Below are 7,119 nucleotides of genomic sequence, written 5' to 3'. Positions count from 1 at the left end.
GCAGGGGCAAAATATATTTTGCTGGAGAAAATTTCTTACGGTTAAACAAAGTTTTGTTACTCCTACAGTGCAACAGTTTACATAAACCATTTGGTTGAGTTCCCTTAACAAAACTATTTGTTTAACCTTATTTCGTTTCACCGAAACATGCATTGTGCACCGTGACAATCTCTTGTTACACTGAAACATATTTGTTGCTTATCGGAAACAAACCTGATGTTTGTACTGGCAAGTGTGACAAAAACAAACATGGCGGATCCCGAAAGAAAGGGATCGAAGATCTTCGATTTTATTTTAAAGTTGTGGGGATTTGAAACCGTGATATCTACATTTGCTGGTAAGTGTAACAGTATTGATGTTAAATGTTGTTAAATATGTTAAGTAGGAAGTGTAAATTATAGAAATGTATAAAAACAGGCGTATGCAAATTTTGAGGTGGTTTTGTCTTATGCAAATATGTAATATCTGATCATGCTGAATATAAAATACAATATATCACAAGTGGTGCAAGCGTGTTTTACGTTAACATACGCGCAATAGCTCAGTTGATATAGGCTAGCATCTTGACTACCATACGGACAACCTGGGTTCGATCCTCGGGTTAGGTGATCTGGGCCAAGCAGGCATTTCCCCAACAGTTAAGATAATTTGTATAACAATGTACCTTTTGATTGTAAGCTACTGGCGTAGCAGTGCAACGTGTACCGTGTTAGTTTCTATCACATACTGCATCTTGTTACATTATGGGGTTCGTTGTTCCACTGTACTCCCTCGAGAATTGCTTTGTTTTTTTAGAACAACAGAGTTCGATGTTTTACGTAATATAAAATTATTTCCAGCATGCGGAAAACACAAATAACGGATATATCTAATCCCAAAATATGGTCAGCATAAGTTCTTTTTCCCTCTAAATAGACGAACAAAATTTATATCCCCTGAAAGTACGTACCTTCTACTTCCATTTTCCGGTGTTACTTTTCCGATTACTATTATATTATTGTGCGTAAAAAATGTTTTTCCTGCTACTAAAAGCAATGCATTTCTCCATTCGTTCGCGTCCATGTTGTTTACGCACAGTTGCTGTCATTTGTTTCGGGGTCTTCCTCTCAGCACAAGAGTTTTCCTACCTTGTGTTCCAACGTCAGATGAGGAATGCCTGTTAGGTTAGGTTCCATTAGCATAAATACAATGAAAAATTATTCTTTGCGCTAAGAGAATTAAACCAAGCCAGCCTACAATATAAATGCTTTGTGCGATAAGTGAGACCCTTCGTTTCGCAGAATTCGAGTTTATTTCATTATTTCAGACGAGGAATGCTTACAAGGTTAGGTTAGGCCTGTTAGGTTGGGTTCCAATAGCATTGACAAATGTTTTTTCCTGCTACTAAGAGCAATGCATTTCTCTATATTCATTCTTGTCCAACCACGTTTCTCCTAAGCAGCCCATATTCTGCAGTCTTACTGTTTTGCTTCATGTTAAAGTAACAAGTAACACTTGTACTTTTCTTCACATTAACACATTTCTGCAGGCGGTAAGCAAGGGAACACAATCCTCATAAAGCATGAAGAATATTTCATTTCCTTGAGAGGGTTAACACATTATTGTGATGAAAAGGTCAAACAGCGTGAAATGAAATTTTTGAAATTTGTATTGCATTTTTATTCTTTCACTCAGCAACATTCCACAAAATAAGTATTTTAATCTTGTGCGCATAAAAATGGTGCATCATGGGTAGTATGTCATAATGTTCCCTGTGCCTACTCGGTTATTTCCAAGTTTTTACCACAAAAATGGTTGCCAGGTGCAAAGTAAATAGTAAGGTGATTAGAAATGTTCTCCCACCTCAGTATTTCCTTTGGTTTTCCTCAAGAAATATTTATTTCTTAAGTTTTGGTTCATATGTAATACAGTTACTTGTTTTGCATGAACATTCAATTTAGTGCTTGTTTGCTTTGATTGTTAGGTTCAGTGTCTCTCTTTATATATGTATTATCTGTGCAAAATCCCTATGCTTAGTATGTTAAGCAGTTAGATCGAATGGCTCTCTTCAAAAACTCTATTACGGTAATTTTATTTATGCTTAGTGCCATTGATTTTACCTACAAAACATTGGCAATGTGTGAAATATAGAAAGTACTTGATGAAATAAAATACTGGTGAAAGTAGTTACTCTGAAAATTTGTTGTGCCCCTTTATTTTGTTGGCCCCCACTCCACCAACATACCACACAAAGGTAAAGTGTTTTAATGGTGGTATCAGAAGATTTTAGAGTACAGAATCATGAAACATATGTTTAAGTAGTTATGGTAGTTAGAATGTATTCTGAAATGGTATGTTTCAAGCACAACGGGAATGCCATTTCACAATTGTACTTGAAATGTTTAAACATATATATCAAATCATAATAAAATCATGAAGATATATGTGAATTAAATGTAATTGAAAGAGGGAAGACTAAAACTAACTGCATAACCTACTCATGTGTGAATACTTCTCCCATAATTTTTAGACACACATTGGTAGGCTCAGTCTTGATTAGCCTACCGACAAACTTTCATTCAGAGAAATGATGAAGAATGAATATTGGCAGGAATCAATAGAAATTTGAGCGTAGCCTTTTTTTCTTTACTTTTATTCTCATTTAGAAAAATGACAATTTAGAATTTGTTTATGAATTCTCAAATAAGAACATTGTGTTTTTACATTTTTTTTTAACTCTTAATGTTGTTCTCATACCTGTGGTTGATAGTATACATATTTCACTATTATTTATATTGTTATTAAAGTTTAGAAATGTATCAGAGTGGAAAGTATAGTTTAATATTTCCTTTTTTTGTTTATCTTAAAGATGACTAGTGGCCAATAGCAGTGAACCATGAACATTAGAGCATTTTCACAATACCTGCTGGAGCATGAAGAAAAAGGAAATATCAAAAGTGGCAGAATTACACATGAAACATTGGCCTGTGCTACAGCACAAACTGAGATATACATTGGTAAGCATTTGTCTAATTGCTTTATGAATAAATAATTATAACATTTCTAAACTATTAAAAGTAATCAATACTTTGTACAAATTAAACATTTTTTGAGAATAAAGTTTAACAGTAGGAATTTATAACTCGCCAGGTAAAAATCCTCTCTGGATATGAGTAGGTTAACTGTGCATGTGTGGGTTTTGTTAAGATTTCTGTAGCATTAAATAGTATATTTTCCTCTTTCAAATGCACGGCGAATATTTCCAATCGTTACAAGGCACTTTATATTTTTCATTGTTGTTTATTTGAAGTCTCTCCTGAGATCAACAAACCTCGTATCAAGTGGTATATCACAGATCATTGTTAAGGTTTTTTTTACTTACTTTATGCACAAATAGGCTAATTGTAACTGGTCCTGCAGTTTAAAGAGAAAGTCAAACTATTGCCATGTGCCTCAAGGCAAATGCAACATGGTAGGCTCACACATGAGTGATGCACACATATATCTTTCCCAAGAGCTTCATTTCCATATTTTGTACTGGTGTATGCAGTATTTTCAATGTTATTTATACGTATTAACAGTATTGGCCAAAGGATATACCGTATTGTGACTGTACTTTTATGATATATTAGTTTCGTAATGTTATGATATTGGCAAGGGGTCCCGAGTTCAATACCTGGTGGAAGCACATAGTGGTTTGGATCCCACCCTAATCTGTAGGTCCAGTCCCGATTAGCATTACTCTGCATAAAGTGGATTAAAAACACCAAATCAATCGATTATCATAATATTGGCGAAATATATTATGTCTATAAAACACATTTATTCACTGATACCTCACAAATTGAATGTATCTCTGGTAATTGTTTAAATATACAATGCGTTAATGAAAATACAAGGAAGCAATTGTGTAGCCCAGAATAGTAAAAGTGCCTCTTTCTACCACCTCACCCTTTTCTGTGTTGCAAGTTGAAGATAAACAACCATATGCTCAAGTTGATTGGTGCATGAGGTCAGATTTTGTGGTGCCCTTAAAAGAGCATTTCATAAGATGTACAGGCAATATTATAAATATCCTAGTCATTCATCTTGCAGAACTTCACATGAAATAAGATATTTACGTATACCTGTTTTAAAAAATCCTGCTAATGATGTATTGTTAATATCACAACATGGAATGAAAGCACAGATATAGCTATATAGAAATAATATATCTACCTTTTTTCTGTCTTTTGGCTGTTAGTTAAGTTTATTACTTCTGCTTTCACTTTTATCTTTTCTAAATATTAAAGTCTCAAGAAAGCTGGAAAGTTAGAAAAAAAATGAAAATTTTAAATTTTTGCCAGTTGAGGCTAACCTATTTTACTTGCAGTATCAGATGTGAGTTTAGAGATTCATAATGTCTTAATTTGGAACAAGCTAAAATATTCTACATGGTGTAGCAGTCAAGAGACAGATTTTGGCCGTTGCTTCTTTTACTAATTTGTTTTTGCCATACGTTCATATGTGTGTGTGCATACCAGTGACATAATGGTAACACTTGTCTTGTAATTAAGGTGTAACAGGTTTGATTTTCAATGGAGACATATTGCACTGTGGTTGACATTCCATTTTAAAACTTTGAGTCCTTCTGAACATAAAATGAAATTAAAACAAACTTTCACGTGTTGGTGCTTCTTATGTATGTACAATAAAATTTCATTATAAAGAGCACCCATGCTAGGCCAGGATTCCAAACTCTCTAGACCTGGGGTTCTAGCCCACCGTGCCAACCACTCTGTGACAGAGATCAGTGTGCCAAATGTATAGTTTCATATGATAAAATTGCAAACGAATGTTATAATCAACTGCTTAGAGGTTTTTGGAAATTAAAAACTTTACTACTCTTACTTGTACACCTTTTACATTATAATGCATATGCACACTCCATTTAATAATGAAAGAAGATTTCATAATTATTGCAGCACATGATGTTCAAAATTTTAACTGGCTGGGAGGAGGAGGTGTTTAGTTGGGCCTGGGAGTCAGCTGGGGAATGCTTTGCAAGAATTTCTGCTAGCTGGGGGATACCCCCATATCTCCCTCTCACTTCAAGACTGTTTTAATGTGACCTGTTGATACCAGAATTACTTGCAATTGCGAGTATTGTTTTAGGAAAAAGACCAGCATATTGATGAAAGTTATGTGAAGGAATTGTACTCGTTGATGACAAGTAATGGCTTGTGCATCCTTGTAATCAAGGTGTTCCAGATTCAATCCCCAAGGAAGGCACAGTGTGGATTCAGACCCAATCTTCATGTCTGGGCATAAAGTGTACTTATACAATTTTTTTTTCTGAGAGAAGGCCAATTTGGACACGTTTCAAAAGTTACACAAGCTTAACGTGTTAAATGAGTTATGGTAACTGGCTGTCCCATAAGTTTCATTATGCTGTTCCAAAAGTCTCATTTCGTGCAAGAACGAGATTCACCAAACGTACGAGCCAGGAGGCTGGTTTGTTTGGTGAGAATCGTCTGCTGCTTACGGAAAACGTGCATGCTGATGGATTCAAACTGCACTAGTTTGGAAAATGTATTATAATTTTAACAGATAGCGATATGAAGCCACATGCACAAGATGAGTATACCTTAACTGTTCTTGGAATGCGATTAAAATGAGTAACAGTGTCCAAAGTAGAGTTTATTTTTGCCATAGGGACATTGCTTCCACTGGACTTCATGTGGAAACTTTCTCTAAATCAAAACGCTGCACCTGCGCTTCCGCCTAGAGTGTCCCATAAGTCTGTAAAATAACTGGTTTCACCAGATTCATGAGCCCAGTTATTTTCGTTGAATGCGTTAGTTTCGTTAAGACTTTTGGAACACACCTTATGTTTTATAGACCACTGTGCACTAGGCCAGTACTCTTCATTGCTGGCTGTAGCTGGGTATTAGGCCCTAACATAAATCGTACCAGGTAATAAGAGGTCCAGTGGTTACCAATTAATTTAATTCCAATTTTACTTTTGTCAACAAGCATAGACAGAACAAGCTTTTATTATTTACATTTATGCCATTATTTATTAATATTTCAAAAATCTAGGGTGCAAATGAATGTATAAATTTAAAAAATAGAAAGGGGTTAATTGTGTGGGCAGGATTTCAACTTTTATTAAAAGAGGCTGTTGTCTTACAAAGATTGAGAACCACTGCACTAGGTGGTGAAGATACATCACCACTTGCTTGGAATACTCTGAGTCACTGTGGTCCCTCCCTGACAAGGAGGGAAACTGAAGTTTCTATTTTTTTTAGGGGGTTGGGTGGAAAATATTAATAGTTTTGAACTTCCATAATCCGCAATGCAAGTTGAAGTTGGTCATAAGTGTTTAGAAGTGTCTACTAGAATTTGAAACATTGTTACATAGAATTTTGTAAACTGACCAACCAACCAGCAAACTATATTTTATGTTTTTTTTTTTTTCGTTTTAGATTTCTGGAAACATTCAAAGGCTGAGGGCCAAGAAGAATTTATGCTTTCTTTAAATCAAGTGGTACTCTGACTGCAATTATTTTGAAGTGTTTTTATCATCAATAATGTATCTGTGCCTACAAGCAACTTTTATATGTAATCATTTTTTAATAAGAGCTGTACAATAAATTTCTAATAAATTTGTCAGTGTTAATGTATGTGTTATGTTTGGAAGAAATAATTCCTTGTGTATAGCATTTAGTTTAAATTACTTTTGACAATTCTAGCCATATCATGTAAAATCAAAGTAAACCTCCCTGTGTTCATATATAATTTTGTGTACTTGTGCATTCGAGTAGTATAATGTAGGGTGAAAATCCATATTGGAAATTTCATGCCATTAAAGGAAGATTCATAATGTTTTTCCATTAACTTTTCTTTCTCTGCAACGTTCATTGAACATTACGCTGCATGTTAAAAAATACAGTGTCGTCTTACACAATCAACATCCCGCGTTACAAACATGTGCACACAGGTTAGAGCTATTGTAGTATATACATGTACCATATATAGTATAGTATATAGTATGCAAATTCATAGCATTTCCAACATTGGTGGTGTTCTTTATATTCCTTTGTCCTTGTGTTTCGAAATCTTGGGCCTCCCCGATGGCACAGTGGTTGTGTCCTTGCC

The 7,119-nt window shown here is 34.8% G+C and overlaps 1 long non-coding RNA gene across 1 annotated transcript; it reads left to right on the top strand.

The window, feature by feature from the left end:
* Positions 1–239: 239 nt before the first annotated feature.
* LOC145990250 (uncharacterized) lies at positions 240–6,835 on the top strand. The gene is made up of 3 exons (XR_014441954.1): positions 240–337; positions 2,849–2,996; positions 6,447–6,835. It is a non-coding gene; the product is annotated as an uncharacterized LOC145990250 (long non-coding RNA).
* The last annotated feature ends 284 nt before the right edge of the window (positions 6,836–7,119 follow it).

This window comes from Lepisma saccharinum, chromosome 7, assembly GCF_977018435.1.
Source record: "Lepisma saccharinum chromosome 7, izLepSacc3.1, whole genome shotgun sequence".
Taxonomy (NCBI): Eukaryota; Metazoa; Arthropoda; class Insecta; order Zygentoma; family Lepismatidae; genus Lepisma; species Lepisma saccharinum.
Note: the sequence above shows the minus strand (reverse complement) of the source record. Positions and strands in the feature narration are given on the sequence as shown.